General features: G+C 34.1%; 1 pseudogene; it reads left to right on the top strand.

Annotated features, from left to right (window-relative positions):
- The first annotated feature begins 19231 nt into the window (after positions 1-19231).
- Positions 19232-20155, top strand: LOC143576014 (zinc-finger homeodomain protein 6 pseudogene; annotated as a pseudogene).
- The last annotated feature ends 412 nt before the right edge of the window (positions 20156-20567 follow it).

Here is a 20567-nt window from a genome sequence, read left to right as displayed (position 1 = left end):
TTTATTCAAATTGATGCAATTAACTCCATGATTAAGTCTATTTATTCCAATTAATAACCACCTTGTCAAATGTATGTCTTTCTTTTTAAGTTTTTGTTTTATTTAAATCTATTTATTCAAATTAATGCAATTAACTCCATCATGATTAAGTCTATTTATTCCAATTAATAACCACCTTATCAATGATTTAATTTACTCTTGAGAAAAGAAGAAGAGCCGGTGAATAGTGATCAAACCGAATGATCTTTAAGTTTTATTTATTTATTAAAGAATGACATGAAAAATGCTATAAAGATATAGATATTTCTGAAAATTATTTATAAAAAATACTCTAAAAGAAAAAGAAAAAAAAACGTTCTTTAGAACAATTAGGAACATTTAAAAAAATTAAATAATGCTGTTTACAATGAAATTTTTGAAAACTTAATGTGATAGAGTTTAAAGCTGATATATATTTGTAAACTTAGTTTCAATTAATATTACAAAATCTTTTACTAATATGTGTTTTTTATTTTTTTCAGGTCTAATGGTTTATTTATGTTATATTATTTCTTATTCATTGCATTGTTTATTTATAAAGTATGTGTCATTCTATGTGGACACTTTAAAAAGATGACATGTGTCCAAATAATATTGCTTTAATATAGTAGTAAGACTAGGATAATAACCCGTGTTACACACGGGTGGAAAACATCTCAACAAAAATATAAAGTATTTTCTTTTTATGTTATAAACATAGTTTATCATCTTTTGTAACATCTGAGGGTAAAAAACTTACGTCAAATATTTGTGTTGACTGAATACGTAGTTTATGTTTTATATTTTTTGTTGAGATGTTTTCCACCCGTGTGTAACACGGGTTATTATCCTAGTCTTACTACTATATTAAAGCAATATTATTTGGACGCATGTCATCTTTTTAAAGTGTCCACATAGAATGACACATAAGATATTTCCTAAACTAAACCTTATTTAAATCTATTAAATTAATATGCTAAATTTATTATTATTTTTAAAATTCCTAAATTAAATTTTCATTAACTCTCATTTAATGGTGATTTTCAGAAATAAAAAAAATGTTTAATGCAATTTATTTATTACGTCTTTAAACTAATTTTTAAATACTTTATTTCAAAATATTATTATTTTAAAGATCCATTTGATTTGCGTAAAACAACTAACATATGCCTAAACTATTAAAAGTCTCTTTTCAAGCGTGTGTACGTCTAGATACCTAGAATTTGCCTTCTGTGAAAATTTAGTTAAACTTGGCTTGATTTTTGATTTATTTTACCATTTTAAAACTAAAGCTATCATTTCATACCATTGAACTGTATATAAACATCTTTTTTATTAATGTTATATTCTATATTTAACACGTGTATTACACGGGTTACTAACCTAGTATACTATTAAAGCAAGATAATTTTTCCACATGGTACTATTATAGAGTGTCCACATTGGATTCCACATAAGCAATTCCCTTAAATACATTTTCCACCTAATTAACATTTAATTAACATTCATTAAAATGTATAACAATTCATTAAATGCATAAAATCCTCTATCCATTATTTTTCATTTAATTACCATTATAAAATTTTATTAAGCTATTCATATAAATTTAGAAAGACTAATATTTAACCTTTTACAAGCTAACTTCTAACTAATATATTAAAACAACTTAATTTTCTCCACATGTCATTAATCTAGGGTATCCACATAGGACTCCATGTCATCACCATTTCATATAATTAATTTCCACATATTCATAATTAATTTTAATCAACAAAAACAATGTCTTCTCATTCATTCCATAAACGATGACCGTTTTCTCAATTCCGTATGCTCAATTCCAATTAAACATGTTAATATCGTTATAGCAAAAAGCAACTATAGGTTACGATCGATCCAAATTAGCTACATATGCTTTATATTTATTAATTTAGTTTCTTAATTGATGGTTTCTTTTCATGCAGTTATCTACTATTTCCTTCATTGTGTAACCTCTCTGTGAAGTTTAAATAGAGGTAATCAATTTCCTCATGTTTCATATTTTAATGCAAATATTGCTATGAAGTTTTGTTTTTTAATATCATTATTGAATAGATTTTATTATCTTTATTTAGGGTTTTTCAAGTTATCAATTTTGATATTTATTGATAAGTCACAGTGTTTAACGAGTGATTCGACTTCATTTTTTTTTTAATTTTGCATACGGTTATCAATTTTGATAATTATTGATAAGTCACAGTGCAACTTCTAACATTGTTCAATCTGTCATATATGAAAACAGAAATTTACTTCATTACCAAAATCGTCTCCATCTTCAATCTGTCCATCTTCTTCATCAAATGTGTTGGTAGGTATGTTAATTTTAAGATTTTGCTAATTTTCTGTATTTAATTCCATTTTAGTTATTTGATATTTGTGTAAATTCTTTATTTCATATCAACTTATTTTATATAGTTAGTTGATAGTTGATTCAATAATTTATTTTTTCCATCTAAAGTGTTTCTTGGTAATTTTAAAATTTTCAAATTCAAACGTATTGTTTAACTGCTATTGAAGTTATTCAAGTATATTTGGAAATTAAAATATTTTGTAAATTTTGGTAATACATTGATCAATTAGTTATGTATTAACTAGAAATTCACCTTATTATATAGTTAACTATAATTAGGATGTTTCATTCTCTATGATTATGACCTTGTTATATAATTAGTATCATAGATAATTTGTTTCATAAGTGGTTGTTTCGATTTGTAAATATATATATATGATTAGTTATAGTTTAACTATCAATTCTTTATATTTAGAATTAACTATAATTAGGATGTTTTATTTTTCTACATATCTAATTTTTGGTAGTTCCAAAAATCAAGCTATGGATTTTGATTAGAAATTATATGCTGTATTTATAAGCTGTATATTATGGCATATTGAATTCGATTTATTGTATTTATTATTTAATTAAAACGGTTTCTAAATTCACGATGTTTAACAAAAATAAGCATCTCCATATGTACTATATAACATCCGCTCATAGATGCATTCTCCACATTCATAACAATCTTCTTCCTTTGAAGCTTTTACAAAGTAAGTTCTTCAACTATTAATTATAAATTTTATATTTAAACGTATTGTTTCACTAAAGTCTTTTATCATTTATTTAAAACAGATTACAATGGAGGTTCAAAGCTTTACAATGTTGAATGAAATTGATGTTCTCAAAACATCTCCATCCAAAGTTAAGGTTAGAGTTTTGAGAGTATGGACCGTCAAGGATAACAAACACGCCTACGAGGACTTCTTGATGGAGATGGCTCTCATGGATCAATCTGTAAGTTTTTAATTATTTTATATTTTCATTTCTCTATAATAATTACTACTCTTTTCATTAATTATTTACAGATGGCCAACTAGAGTTGGCTTATACTTAAAAGATCCAGTTTTTTCTAGAGTTGGCTTATACTTAAAGGATCCAGTTTTTTCACAAGGTCAATCATTATCTAGAGTTGGCTTATACTTAAAAGATCCAGTTTTTTCACATTGGCCAACTTTATGTAGCTCTGTCAAGAGTGAAAAGTAGAGCCGGTATTAAGTTAGTCATACTCGACAAAGAATCACAACTTACAAATAAAACAACAAACCTTGTTTACAAGGAGATTTTCGGAAGCTTAATGTGAAAAAGTTTAAGCCTGGTATGTATTTGTAAGCTTAGTTTTCAATTAATATCACAAAATTTGTTACTACTATGTGTTTTTTTATTTTTTTTCAGGTTAATGGTTTATTTATGTTACATTATTTCTTATTCACTGTATTGTTTATTTATAAAGTATTTTCTTTTTATATTATAGACATAGTTTAACTTCTTTTGTAATATCTGATGGTGAAAAATTTATATCAAAAATTTGTGTTGATTGAATATGTTGTTTATATCTATATTGTTTGTTGATATGTTTTCCACACACAGGTTATTTTCCTAGTTTGACAATAAGGGACTCTTTACTCTTTAGCATCATTGTGTTGAACTATTAAGAGGTATGAGCGATTAAGCAAGCGTTAACATCTGAATTATTCAGTATGTTTTGAAACTTAAATGTTAAGAGACTTCATGAATTGCTAAATTGTATATTTTAGGTAAACCAAACACACTCTTTCTGACTACCTTTGATTGATTTAGAGGTAGCCTTTTAATAGATTCATTGAGAGGCTACCAAACAATCCAAAAGAGAGAGCTTTTTCTCAAATCTACTTTGTAAATGTATATTATATAGACTAATTTTGTTATCGGTTGTATGAGGAAATACTTTCAGGAGGTCACTCATCATGGAATTATCTCATCCAGGTACGTTTTATTGTTGAGTTTTGCTCATCCATAGCAGTTGCTTAAAACACGTTGGTGATATTAGAGAAGACATTTCTTACGGCTTAGTGTTTCTTGTGACATTCGTCAATTTCGGGTCTTGTTTGTATTCGTTTTTGTATTTGTTTATTATGTAAACCGACCCGATTTGTAAACCGAAGCTTATGTTATAATCAAAATGATGGATTTATGTTACAATATTGTTTCACACTTGTTGGGTCTTGAAAACATCATATTTTTATTTTTATTTATTTATTTTTTTTTGTTGTTTTGTGTTTTTGTCTTGATCCATTTTGCATGAAAACTCTTGTGTCTCACACCCATATTTGACCACCAACATTACCCTATATATACACCACTTTTCCTCTTCATTTTCCCTTGCTACAACTCAAAAAAAAAAAAAAACTCTCTCAAACATCAAAGATTCAAGGTTATCTTCTTAAGTGTTCATGAAGGATTTTGGTCTTTCATCTTAATTAGTTTATGTAGCCTTATTAATACTTGTTTATGGTTGTGCAACATATATATAATATACACCCCTTGTTTACCTTTGGTAGTTACTTCTCCGATTCCGGTCGGTGAGGTTTCGGACCCCATAAGGCAAGGCTTCATGGAGGACTTCGTGTCCTTGATATATATACATCTATATAACTTGTTCATACATATTAATCTTGCTTATTTTAGTTTGTTGGTCATGTTTACAAGTTCCATGGTTATGGGTTTTTAAGAGTCTATGCTTCGGTTTAACCGTAAATAGCTCTAAACCGTAAACCGAACTTTGTTACTAGTTTTGTTTGTTTAAACATACTTAGTGTTAGATCTAAGTTTCTAAAATCATTGTTACAAATTCTATGGTTATGAGTTTGTAGAATCTTACCTTGGTCTTAACCCGAAACACGATCCGAACCGAAAACCGAACTTTTATTTAAAGACTTTATTGTTAACTTTTGGTATTTTTTTATTTGTACATTATTATACAAGTTATTTAGTGTTTGGACTCGTGGAAACCATCTATGAACTTGTTGTGAGATGGAAACCGAACCAAACCGATTCTTGCTCGCTTAAGACACACAAGTGTGTTTTTTTAGCCATCAAGACTTGTATATTTCTTTAAAAATAGTTACAAATTGATTTTTAAATATTTTCTTAAGTACTTGGAAATGTTGGATCCAACTTGATCTCATAACAAAGTTTTGACCGACAAAACCGAACACACGCTTAACGTGCGTTGTTAGTTCTAAAACAATGGAACTACATACTTGGTTAAGTCTTATTAAATTTTATTGAGTTATCTCATAACATTCAATATTTTGGAAAGTTGACTTTGGGTTTGACCAATTATCAAGACCCGAACCGACAACCCGAACACTCGATAAAAAAAAACCGTTTTAGTATCTTTATTCCAAAGGGATTTGCATTCTTGCATTTTACCCACCTTATTACTTAATATAGGTTGAGTAAATATTAAGGTTAGATACTTTAACCCGGTTTCGAGCAAACTTACATTTTTAAAGGGTTATTATTATAAATTATTAAATAGTCACATTTTAAACCTTGAACTTTAATTATTTACATTTCTCAACATTTATTTTGTTTAAAGACCTTCAAGACAACCCTTCTAAATTCAAGACTTCTTTTCTTTTTAGGCATTGTGCGTTAAACTCGTCGTTCCGACAAATCTCCAAATTATCATCTTTCAAGTTTACTACTTGAAGGTGAGTACTTCATACCCCATTTTCCATCTTTTATTTTGGGGGTGACATTTCATACTTATTCAACAAAATGCTTTATATTTGAATCTTAAACCACAAACGTAGTTGTATACTTTACCTAAATAATTGCTCGATTTGGTGTTCTATGCTTATCTGCCTATGTGTTTATCGTTTTTGGTTGGTGGAACTATAAAATCCTAGACTATTTGGCATCCCCTTATAGCAAGGTGTCGTTAACGTAATGCAATTAACGATAACTATAAAATCCTAGACTATTTGGCATCCCCTTATAGCTAGGTGTCGCTAATGTGTTTAGCGATATCTATTTATCCAAATTACCACTTTTATTTATCGTTTCGTATGCAAGTTTTGTGGCTATCTTTATTATATACTAATATGATTAAACTTATGAATTGCTCACCAACCTTTGTGTTGACAAACTTTATTTTATGAAATGTTGCACGTTTGCATCTTGGTTGATTTATGATTGTGAAGAAAACGACATCAAAGACCTTAGGATATTAGTAAAAATGAACAATATCAATTTGCCATATTTTGTGATATATTGTTTATGGTTATTTTATGGATAATTGTTATGTGACATTTTCGATGTTGTGAAATGAAATGAATTTATTAAATACTGTCACTTTAATTAGTTTCATGTGCTTATGGACAATCGTTACACCTCGGCATGTTTTGCCGCCTTTGGTCGGGGTGTGACATTTCTCATACGGAGAAGACTTAATGACGCGATATTGGACTAACAAGTCACAAACACCAACCTTGTGACTCACTGTTCTGGAAAATGTTTGCCCCGCCTATAAACAATACATAACAAAAGTGACTGTGATACTATCTGTAACATCGGACTTCTCATGAGTCATGCCAACCAACATTGTCCACTTGTCCAAAAAAACCTAGCTGATTTTTTTTTCGTCGTGCGAGTGGAAACTTAGCAGCATGTTACCCATCTCATAGTTACTCCCATCTAGCACATTTACTTGTGAGTTATCCTGTCATCCACAGTAATTGCATACAAAACGCGCTAGTGATAATTTAGACGGAACCTATGTTATGGCAGTATCTCTCCTACAGACAAAGTTGAATATAAGTAAATTAAGACACATGGTTTGTCTAAAGTGAATATTTTATAGTATTTTGGTAAACCACGATATAAATTAAGTTATTAACTATTAACCTTCCGAACTTGACATGATCCTTGCTTTAAACTTGATATTACATAAATGTTAATCACGTGGTAGCACCTTAAAGTTGTCCCGTAATTAAACTACCATGATCTTGTAACATACTAAAACATGATATATTATTATTTTGTTTGAGATAATTATTTATTAATATAAAGACCTTTCCCAAATATTGTGGGGTTATATATTGTGACTAGAGGGACTAAGAACAAATGAAGTCAAATTATGCGGCAAATGAGTAAATCATACATGTGAAATAGACTTAACTTTGTACAAATAGTTGCATAATGGAAAAGGTGTCTTAGGCCTCTCATTAAGCTATGTGTTGTCCGCTAACCCTGGCGTTTTCAATGCCACATAAACACATTAACATTGACCACATCACGCTAGGGCGTTAATATAGGGCATTTTCGAAGGGGCGGCAACACAACAACAGGAGTGTGGGCTAAATAGAAGGCAGGAGGCAGGAAAGTAATGTCCTTAACGAGCATTTTGCACCATATCATCATCACCTTTTTTAGTGAAAAGACATGTGTAGTGGACATTACCCTTCAATCATTACTACGTTAAGACACATATGAGGTTTTATTGTAGAAACGTCCATGGCCTTATAACGCCTCGTAATGCCCATCGGGATGGTGTAGGGGCTTTATCTGCCCTTATAATGTCTCATTACGCATGGCCTTAAAACCGCACTAGCTACTTGACACTGACAAGAGGTTTTAACTAGCATACGCTATCCCATGACACATAGCCTTAGAAAGAAAAAACTGGCAAAAATTGTGTGCAAGGTGCGATAATGAAAGAGCCACTAAATTGCATGTAGATTTTGATTTCAGGCTACTAAAACAATTAAAACAAGTTGTATTAGATTAGTATACATCACCGTAAGTGTTATTATCCGCTTGCTTGCGATTCTTGAAATCAAGCAGAGTTTGACACAAAGGGAACGATCCATAGAACAAAAAATGTTTTTTTTTTCTATTTTGAAAGGTGGTATTATATTCAAATAGATACTAGCAATTAACTAAAACCCAAACAATACAAAGATAACGAAAGACTTAAAAGTTTACAACAACCCCGAAAAGAGGGTTATTTTTAAGAGTCGATTTATTATAGGGAAAATTCTCAAAATTTTATCCCCATAAATAAAAGTATCCAAAAATGTCTCATATAAACACGTCTTTGACAACGTGTTAGGAATCAACGCGTCCTTCACGACTTGTTTGGCCACCAAACGCGTCTTTCACGACCTGCTAGCCTTTAACGCACCTCTTTCACGACATGTTTGGCCTATTAATTGTTTTTTTTTATATTACATTATTATATTTAATTATATACATATTTGGTTTTTCTTTTATAACTTGTAATATATAAATTTATATATAATTTCGAATACGTCGTTGAAACGTGCTTATTTTTTCTACATGTCATAAATTTTTACTCAAAACCGAGTGTCAAATTGATATCAGAATGTTCGATAAAAGTTTAATAAAGTTTGACCACGCTCGTTTTAAGTAAAGTTTATGTCAACACATAGATAAAATAGGCACGTCTCAACGGTATATTTGAAACTCCAAAAATCTTTATGCATTATAAGTTATTAAAAATCCAAATATGAGTAAAATTAATTATGATAATGTACTGTTAGAAAAAACAATTAATATGGCAAACATGTCGTAAAAGACGCGCTAGAGACTAACATGTCGTGAAAGACGTGTGTTGAAGGCTAACAAGTCATCAAATACGTGTTTGTAGCGAACATTTTTGAAAACTTTTATTGATGAGAATGACAGGGACTAAAATAAAATCTCTCTTGATTAATAAAACATTTTAGAAATTTTCCTTTTATTATATGAATTTGTCGTGGCATATTTGTCAACGACCTCATCCAATCCATTTAAGTGAAGAATGCATATGGTCACTCCACATTAAATTCTAACATTTTGTCTAGTAATAGAGGAGCTACCTCTTGTAGCTATCCTATTAGAATATGGATAAGTTTACATCTAATCAACGACCCTTTATATATATAATTTTTTATAATTGCAAATTCTTTTTAATATCTTTTTCGTGGAATTTCAATTCAAGATTTCTCACTCTCTCAACCAAAAATATTTAAAGACATTGTCTTTGTCAATCGATCATCAACCCCATTAGTAACGACCTTTGTATCTCCGGTTTGTGTTATTTATATATTACATGAAATATTTCGAGGAAAAATATAAAAATAATAGTTTAAATGTTCAAATACAGGATCACATATAAGATAGTTTATCAAGGTACATATGTTCGCTAAAATATACGATTGATTCATTGTATTTTTATATATAATATACAATATTTATTTAAGATAATTAAGCATATCTCGATGAACATATACATTGAACCTGTTTAATTCATGTTCAAATTACCTTCAACTGCATCGACTAGTTTTCTTATATAAATATCAAGTACTTATAGATAATATATTTAATTAATGATTTGATTAAGTTTTGCACAAGATTAAATCAATAATAATGATATGAAAATTTGATAGGGATGTTTGAATGATTTTCCAATTATTTCCTTTTCAGTTTTCTAAACCATTTTATTTTACAATTTATTTTTTAGTATAAATAATTGATACTGCCAAAAATTCTACTCCTGAATCTAAACAACTAGAGGTGCACAAACCGGGTATTCTTAGGAACCGGAACTAGGTATAGTCAACAAAAGTCAAAATCGGGTCCGGGTAGGAACCGGTTCCGCGTATAATCGGGTATTTGACCGGTTCCGTCGGGTTTTTTCGGGTTTCGGGTAGGGTATAGCCGGGTTTTGACCGGGTATTGGTGGAACCGGTTCCGGGTTGGTTTCGGTTCCGGTTCCAGTTTCAGAGGGAAACCCAAGACCCGGTCCATACCCGCGGGTAGGGTAGGATTGGGTCCGGACTCGGTTTTTTTTTTGCACCTCTATAAACAACTATCTAGTATAGTGCGCACGTGTACACACTTGTTCATGGGATTTACCCAACAAATCCGCAATCCTGCACTGGTAAACCCACAAACCTGTCCCACTTAAGTTTCATTAGATGGATCATGGTTCCGGAAAATTATTTCTCAAGGTGCCAGTCCGAGTACCAGTTGTACCCGATGTCTGCTATCCAAAACACGTGAACCCGTTTCTTACGTATTCACCCAAGTTCTTTTAGGAGTTGGTTATTTTATTTAAAGGTGATCGTTCGCTCACCTAAGAAGGGACAACTTGTTTAGTATTCTTTAGATCACCCAAACAATTCTCGTTGATAAAATAATACAGTGAATATTAGATTGCTAGAACTAAAAATGCTACGCAGTAGTCGGTTATGGTTAATACAATTTCTTTAAAACATCAGTATGTAGTATCAAGTAAGCAATCTCATAATCGAAAGAAATATCACTGCTTATAATCTCAATTTAATACAATGAGTTCACAAAATGAACCTAATCTAGTTAAGCAGTTCTGTCGATAATCACTTTTTGGGTTTACCCATTAAAACCGCTAACTCAACCCACTAAATCCATCAAGAACATAATGGACCCCCGTCCTTAACGGTCTGGTTCTTAGGTATGACGCTAACACCTTCCAGTTCCGGCCAGGTTCAGTGTTACCCGTTTCACACTCCCAGAGGTGTTCACGCGATGTTCTTCTTTGAATTAAAGGAAAAAAACCTAAACAATACCATTGTCAAATTTAAAAGAATAAAATGCTCATTTTTATGGTATATAATTTTAAAAAAAATATTAATGTATAAAGAAATTATAACCTAATGTGGAGGAAAGTTGGTTTATAAGTCAATAATATTGTTTGGATATATATTTTAAAAGTTGTAATTACTTGCACGTCTTAAATGATGTAAAATTGTCTTTTTCCCCCTCCACATATCTACATATGGTACAGTATGGATATATATATATATATATATATATAAATTATGAATTCACATATTTTTGAAATAAATGTTGGTTAATGCTTATTGAATTATTGTATTAGGGTTTCGTGACAATAATTCTCTGCAAACCTCATGGGTATTTTCAGACTTCCAGCACAATTTCAACAAGTGTATGTCATTAACAGGGAACAACACCATTGCTCTATGATTCAAACTCAGGTAAAGCGAGTTGTATGCTGATGATAAGTGAACTAGATCAAACTGAATAGTCCGACCGGGTATTTCCCCAGATGTGAGTATCCTAAATGTTATGAGAACGGATCCAAGCTGATGCCTGCAAAACAGAACACCGTTGAGTCTCGTTACGGGAATGACAGAGTGGGGGGGGGGGGGCTTCCCGTAACCACCCTCCGGTGTAAGAATCAGTCTGTATCTTAATCGGAAATAATACGAGTACCAGTAGACTGCGTAAGGCTTGAGGGTGTATGTCCCTACCTTGAAGAGAAGGTCTTCCTATTTATAGCCGAAGGTGGAGGGAAGGTGATTGGTGGAGTTGTCACTATCAAGTTATTCTCTTTCTGCCTGAATGGAAACGTGTTGAGCCTTTATTGGATGTGACAGCCTGGACCCGTTTATGGTGTAGCCATTATCTGTGCACGTCATAGGATGGCCATTACGTGTCGAGGTGTCCTCTTTCCATTGGCCGATGTTGCTCTCAGAAGGTTTTAAGGTTTTAGGGAATCTTCTAGAAGTAGTTTGTTACAACAGCTCTTCCATATCACGTGGGGATCATACGTGTGATAAGTCCCTTGAGTTGTTTTGTGGATTCCTTCCGCGGATGCTCGTCCGTGGGTTATAATGGAAATCCACAAAGCGTATCTTGGATTGTGAATGGCTTTACCAGTCCACGTGTTCCTCGTGCAGATGCCTTTTGGCGATCCGCGGGTTGGATAAGGGATCTGTGGGTAGCTTTGCTACCCTACCTCTATAATAAGGTAAAGTGAGTTGTATGCTGATGATAAGCCTTTTAGAGTCCCCGGAAATCAATTGCATTACAGCCGTTCAAAAAAAGTAAAAAAAAAAAAAAGAAGGTTAATCGTTATTAAATACATGATACCTTCTAACTCTATTTCTATATTATACATTTTTGTTTGTAATGGAACAAACTTTTACCCCTTGAAGATATAGATTAACACAAACCAATATTAGACAGAACTAGAATTGTTAAAACATAAATTAACACAAAAAGACAAGTTACTTGGTTTCGAGTGCCCGATCGATCAACACAAACAAGTCCTAAGTACACTAAGTAAACAACCATAAGGAGTAACCACAACAACATTCAAACAGACCTAAAGACATGCTCATAAAAAATCAACATATATGTAGCACCAGACATTATTGAAATCAACACACATGTTTGCACCATTTTGGGGTTTTACCACCCTATTAGCATGGTGCATACATACAAATGCACAAATATTCCTAAATTACTCTTCCATTGACGACAAAGTTTCTAATCAAATTCTGTTAAGACTCGATTCAAGGATCACAAGAATGTTCCATAGTCGATGTCACAGTCGTATCATGCATGGTGATTAGAAACATGGTAACCAAAGATATTCATTAGACCTAAATACATACCAAGGAAGAAAGCCACCCAATTCTTGACCATATTAACACGCATCTAATGTAAAATGAAAATTATTTCTTTTCGTTTAGGCCCAATTACAAATTTTGTCCTTTAAAATAAGACGAATTACGGTTCGTGTCCTTTTCTAAGTTTCCTTGCAGGCGGTGTACTTTAAACTTTTTTTTCCTACAAGTTTTGTCCTTTACGCTAACTGGGTTAGAAAAAGTCAGTTAAATCCCATCACGTGAGGCGCATGTGAGGGTACTTTTGTCCTTTCATATATCTCTGCAACTAAGCCCTCTGTATCACTCTTCCCCCTCCCTCTCAATCGAATCAATTCCCGGCGATTAAAAACCTTAAACCCTCGTGTCCGACGCGACTCAATTAGGGCTTCAATCAATTGCACATAATTCTCAGAACTTAAACACGTAAGATGGATGATCCTCCTCATCCTCGATTCTACATTCGTGAAGCTGATGAACAATCAAATGCTGATGCGTTTTATGGTAAGTTAAAACTTTAGGGTTTATAATTGGGTTTATTTAACTAACAGCTGTTTAATCTTGTTTGTATAGTAAATAATCCACATTTGTTCACGATCAAGATGCACCATGGTGGCAGTTTCACTAAATTTCCTGGACGGGTTTATAACAGAGCCGTTGTCCATTTTGTTGACATGCTAGATATTGACAAGTTTTCAGTTCACGAGCTTGATCGAATCTTGCTTGAATTATCCTATCCTACAGATAAGGTTAGATTCTACCATTATGTAGTACCGGGTTCAGATTTGGATTGGGGGCTTAGAGCTTTGGGAAGTGATGATGATGTTAGGGGATTTGCTAAGTATATTGGAGCTTTTAATCAGTTAATGAATGTGTATGTTGAGCATGAGTTCACCTCTGTACACACATACTTCTGCTCAACCTCAAAGTTTACCATTGAAGAGATAACAAATGAGGAGTTTCTTGCAAGCGAGGTCGTACTAGATAAAGCAAACTCAGTTAAGAAAATGTTGTTGTTGGAATGGCAAGATAGCACAAATGAGGTAGTTGTGGAACAAGACAAACAGGATGCAAATGTGAATGTTCAAGAAGAGAATAATGTTGGTGTTGTTGAACAAGAAGACCAGATTGATATATGTCATGAGGATCCAGAATTTGACCCTATGTTTGGAGAGGATGCTTTTGGTGTGCAACCTACAAATGAGGTGGAGATTGATTACAATGGTGATGTAGATGGAGGTGGGGATGGAGGTGGATATGGTGTGCAGCCTACAAATGAGGTGGATATGGATTACAATGGAGGTGGGGATGGAGGTGGGGATGAAGATAGTGAAGATTCTTCAATTTCAGATGAAGAAAGTGGAGATGAGTCTCCAAGTTCAGATGAAAGTGGAACTGATGATAGTAGGGATTCTAACTATGAAATGAGAGATGAGAGTTCTGATGATGATGAACATCTAGAGGGTTGTCCAGTTAAGAAACCAAAGAATGTGAAGAAATCTAAGAACAAAAAGAAATCTAAAAATGTTAAGAAAACTAGGGATGGTGATGAAGATTCAGAAAGTGATTCAGATAGTGACTTCAACTATGAAGATGGTGAAATACATGATGTAGATGTAGATATGAGGGATTTCAGACTGCATACTGATTTTGAAGTTGGACAGCAGGATGCAAATTGTAGTTTAGAGGTTTTGGACATAGAAATGGATGATGTGATGTTGGATAATGATAGGATGTATAATGAGAAACAAAGAAATGAGGGGGACATGGATTATCTTTTCCATGTGGGACAAGTTTTTGGTTCAAAAGCAGAGGTGAAGGATATGATCAAGGCACATGCAGTTGAAACAAGAAGACAAATTAGGATAAGAAAAGATGATTTGGTAAGGGTCAGGGCTGTGTGTGAAGGAGATATGGAAGTGCAGGGGGTTGGATCTAGCAGTGCTAATAAAGATGAGGGACCAGTCCAGAAAAGTATTGGGGGTAGGGGAAAAAGGAAAGACCCACTTGCTATTAGATGCCCTTGGGTACTGTTGTTGTCATACCAAAAGAGAACAGCTTCATGGAAAATTACAAGGTTGATAAATGAACATAAATGCCTTCAATCTAGGGAAATTTATGCTTGCACAGCCGGGTTCCTCTCAAACCATTTGGTTACTGATCTTCAAGATGACCCAAAGCTGAAAGTTAAATCCATCAAAGAAAGGTTTCAAAGGAGGTTTGAAGTTGGTGTGTCTGAGATGAAAGCTTATAGGGCAAAGATGTTGGCCAGGGAACATATAATTGGAAATTTCAGAGGCCAATATGGGTTATTGAGGGATTATATTGAAGAGTTGAAGAGGACTAATCCAGATACAACAGTGAAGCTTGAATTAGAAGAATGCTCAGATCCAACATCTGAGACAAGACAATTCAAGAGGATATACATCTGTTTGGGGTCTTTGAAAAAGGGGTTCAAAGCAATAGGTAGGGATCTGTTGGGACTGGATGGGGCTTTCCTTAAAAGTGCTTGGCCTGGTCAACTTTTAACAGCAGTTGCTCTAGATCCAAACAATGGATACTACCCTGTTGCATATGCTGTAGTTGAAGCTGAAACATTGAACTCTTGGGAATGGTTCTTGGAATGCCTTGGTGATGACTTGGATATAAACAACAAATCCAAGTTTACCTTTATGAGTGACAGGCAAAAGGGTCTTATACAGGCTGTAGATAAGTTGTTTCCTTCTGCAGAGCATAGGTTTTGTGTGAGGCACATTGAAGATAACCTAAGATCACTCTTCAAAGGAAAGCTTTTAAGGGATGCTCTTTGGAAGCTGGCTAGATGTACATCACCTACACAATATGAGAGAGAGATGAACAACCTAAAAAACTTGAACAAAAGGTGTCATCTTTGGGTATCTAAGATCCCACCAGAAACATGGTCAAGGTCACACTTCTCTGGTAAGTTTTTAATTTTGTATCCTTTATTCTCTCATAACTTTCAAGTTTTGTCCTTTATCTGTTGTGTTTTGTTATAATAGGTAGAGCAATGTCTGATGTGTTGACCAACAACATGTGTGAATGTTTCAATTCAAAGCTGGTAGATGGAAGGGACAAGCCTATTATCACATTGCTGGAATACATCAGAGAATATGTGATGAGGAAGATTGTTATTGTGTTGAAGGTAATTGATAGGTCATCAGGGTTACTAACACCATATGCTACACAAATTATGGAGTCAGTGAAGAAGGAAGCAAGCAGGTGAGTTGTATGTGAATATTTACTTGTCTTGTAAATGATGTGAATGGTTTACATATTTGGATGATAGGTACTCTGTGCATTGGAACGGTGAGGATCATTATCAGGTAACAGGTCCATATGGTGATCAGTGTGTAGTGAACATGAGCACAAGTACATGTGCATGTAGGAGATGGGAGATAACTGGGATACCTTGTATACATGTGGTGGCATGTATTTGGGTGAAGGGTGCACATGACAGATCTGTTGGCAGGCCAGAAACATTTGTCAAACCAATTTACACAATGGATAGGTGGAAGGCAGTGTATAGCTACAAGGTGTATCCCATCAATGGTATGAGTATGTGGCCCACATCACAAGTCCCAATCCAGATCACAGCTCCTAAATTAAAAAAGCAAACTGGAAGGCCAAAGAAATCAAGGAAAAAGTCAGCAGTGGAAAGGGAAGATGGTGGTTCAAGGAAAAAGTCAAAGGTTGATGCAAAGGGCAAGGGAAAGGCTGTGGAGGGTGAAGGCCAGAAAGTGAAGGCAGTGAGAAAGACAAAGCCAAAAGGATCAAACACTTGTGGGACATGTGGTCAAAAGGGTCACAACAAGAGATCATGCATGAAAAATTTTGCAGATTAATGTGCCTACTGATTGACTGTTTTTGTAGTTTTTATGACTTTATGGTATGGATATTTTTATGACTGTTTTTGCAGATTAAGTTGTTAGACTTTTTTTGAAGTTTTTCATGGTATGGATGTATTAAGTTGTTGTCTGGACTTATTTTAAGTTTTTCAAACACTTGTATGGATGTATTAAGTTGTTATGGATGTATTAAGTTTTTCATGTTTTTGAAGTTTTTCATGGTATGGTAATGGTTGTGCATAACTGCAGATGGATGGATCAGATGTTACTTATTTTAAGGGTTTGGACATATTTGCCTTTGGATCAGATTTTACTTAATTTAATGGTTTGGCAGTTTTTACTTATTTGCCCTTGGATCAGATCAGATCATATTATGCAGTATTCATCTCTTGGTTTATGGATGTTGTAGATGGATGTGTAGATAGTGCACAATGTGCAGATTGTGCATGATGTGCAGATTCTGCATAATGTGTAGATTGTGCATAATGTGTAGATAGTGCACAATGTGCAGATTGTGCATCATGTGTAGATAGTGCACAATGTGCAGATTGTGTATACAATCCATCCAAAAGTCCAAAATAAACTAACCAAAGATCCAAATTAAATCCAAAATAAACTGATGATACATTGCTTAAAAGGGATCCAAAATTACATCCAAAATAAAGTCAAAATACATAATACTTAAACTGCATAAAGTCCTAAATTAACTAATAAAGTCAAAATACAAATAGTCAACAACTTCAAATTCAGTCAACTAGTTACATTTTCATTGCAATTACAATTGCAATGAAAATGATCCAACTAATGACCAATCTGTTCTTCATCTTCCTTGCTTGTTCTTTATAACTCTCTAAACTTTGTTCAACCATGTTTTTCGATTTCAATAAGCCCGGGATAATCTCCAATGCCCGTTCACACATTGGTGGGTCACGCCATCCAAGAAAGGGGCAATCCGATGTCTGGAAAAGAGGAGAAACATGAAGTATAAACAATTGACTGGAACTTAAATCGAATTACACACTTACCATATCCGGACAAGAGAAAAACCGACGACCTGGATTTCTATCAGTCCATGAAGTTCGAACAACTGCTACCTTGCCACAAACACAGTAAGCCATCATCAATTGAGCCCTGGTATTTGAATTTCGCATCGAGCCCTAATTGATTGAAGCCCTAATTGAGTCGCGTCGGACACGAGCCCTAATTGAAGCCCTGATTGAAGCCCTAATTGAGTCGCGTCGCCGGGGAATTGAATCGATTGAAGGTGGGGTTGGGTTAAAAAGAGGGGGAAGAGTGATACAGAGGGCTTAGTTGCAGGTACATACGAAATGACAAAAATGCCCTCACATGCGTCTCACGTGAGGGTATTTAACCGACTTTTTCTAACCTAGTTAGCGTAAAGGACAAAACTTGTAGGAAAAAAAAGTTTAAAGTACACCGCCTGCAAGAAAACTTAGAAAAGGACACGAACCGTAATTCGTCTTATTTTAAAAGACAAAATTTGTACTTCTGTCTTTCATTTAATAAAAAAAAATGTAACGAACTTAGAATCGGTCCCTAAAGCGGCATGAGATAAGAACTACTGATAGTGAGAACTGAGATTTTCTATAGATAAAAACACAGATTTACTCTATTATTTTATTACACACAAGAGCATATTGCATATATATAAATAATAAAAAAATAAAAAATTAAAATGCCATCTACATGACCAACCATTAGAGGACAAATGAAGGGAACTTCCAGGCCCTGGCACATCCCTGTCCTCAAAGAGTGAGAAGCAGACAGGCTTAACAGTACCCCCCCCCCCCCTCCCCAAACCACCAAGCATGCAACTCCTTATGCACAATGTACACATCACAAGATTGGATTTGGTGAAAGAGAGAAGTGCTGCCCTTTTTTGAACCCATTCCTAACAAAAGAATAATCAAAATGTAGGAAAAGACAAAAGCAACAAAAAGATCATCTCAACTCATAATCACTATTACCATCATACGCAAACATATAAACATCCCTCTTTCTCAAATCTATCTAATGACTTGAAGAAAGATGAACAACAACATAATAAAGACCTCACAAGTTTCTTACTTTTTAAACCCAAAACCAGACCCATCTTGTTTACTAGCATAATTCCTGATGGCCTGCAGGAGACACTACCTCCTACCCACACCCCATACCCCTACCCCTATCCCCACCTACAATCTTACTATTATTTTCTATTCATGTTTGTTGTCTGCAAATCACATTCCTGGAAACCTGGATTTTATCATATTAATTAATATTATAGAGCTGTTGTAATCTACTGCTTCAATTATAATTATATCAAGCAAAGTCTAGGGCCCATTAGATAGCAAAAGATCATCTTTTCTGCAGTTCAAGATTCTTTTTTGCTACAGCTTAGTGCGTTTTAGCTAGGTTTCAAGTTTTCATTTTCAACCAACTTGTGTTCTCAGATCAAGCTGGTATAATAATAATAATATTATTATTATTAGCTGAAGGAGCACTAGATTCTGTTAGATTTGAAGCTTTTGCAGATGTCAAATACTAATCAGAATATTAATAACCCATCTCAGTTCAATAGAGGATCATCTTCATCTTCCTTCAACTTCTCTTATGCACCTTTGAATTCATCAAATGAAACCCTAGATCAGCCACAGCCACGTGTCCACCAAAGAGAGAGTTATCATCATGGGTTACAAGAACAGATCCAAGCACAAAGAGAACAAAGAGAGCAAAGAGAATCAACCACAAACCCAAACCCAGATCCAGATCCAGATCCAATGCCACCACCACCACTGTCATCCTCACCGTCACCATCGAACAGCCAGGAGGCTGCAGCAGTGGTGAGATATAGAGAATGCCAGAAGAACCATGCTGCTAGCATGGGGGCTTATGTGGTAGATGGGTGTGGTGAATTTATGGCTAATGGGGAAGAAGGCACCCCGGGAAGTTTAAAGTGTGCTGCGTGCGATTGCCACCGCAGCTTCCACCGACGAGAGGTGGAAGGTGAGTCGCAATCCACGACATGGATACCGGGTTTACAAAACCCGGTACCACCAACTCGTGGTGCTGTTGCTGCTATTGCGGCTGCACCAGCAATGCAGCCGCATTATCAGCAACAGCACCCCCATCGATACACCCACCAAGTGCCACCAATCATGGTGGCATTTGGTGGGAACAACAATAATAGTGTTGCACCGACGGAATCCTCGAGTGAGGATCTCAACATGTACCAGACACACCCGGGACAGCAGCCGGTAAAGAAACGGTTCCGAACGAAATTTACGGAAGAACAAAAGGCGAAAATGCATGATTTTGCGGAAAAAATAGGGTGGAAGATTCAAAAGCAAGATGAACAAGAGATTCTAAACTTCTGTGAAGAAGTTGGACCTAAAAGTAAAGTGTTCAAAGTATGGATGCACAACTGTAAACAAGCCTCCAAGAAGAAACAAGAGTAAGATTTAATTAAACTTTAGCTAAAATTTGGATTATCTTTATTATCTTATCATTAAAAAAACTCATCCCAGTAGTTATAATTTGATGTGTTTATTATTTTCAGCCTAAATCAGACATTAATTTCTCCATTAATTTACAGTTTAATCTATTACATTGTTTCTTCTTGTACTATATCTTCAGAGAACTTTCACTGTACACTCTTCAATTTTGGGACCATTTAATACTTTCTTCTGCACTAAAGGGTCATACCCTACACAATAATGCATCTACCCTAGAATCTAAAATATCCTATAGATTTCCACCACATGTTATAAACATAAATGCATTTCATTCAATAAAACTTATCAAATTTATATATAATTTATGAGCTATGAGACAATTCTATATGAATACTACATTAAGAAATAGGATAGT

Source organism: Bidens hawaiensis, unplaced genomic scaffold, assembly GCF_021521415.1.
Source record: "Bidens hawaiensis isolate Kalapana, Puna unplaced genomic scaffold, B.hawaiensis_p1.1 tig00027831_1, whole genome shotgun sequence".
Taxonomy (NCBI): Eukaryota; Viridiplantae; Streptophyta; class Magnoliopsida; order Asterales; family Asteraceae; genus Bidens; species Bidens hawaiensis.
The sequence above is the reverse complement of the archived record's forward strand: the minus strand, read 5'-3'. Positions and strand labels throughout refer to the sequence as shown.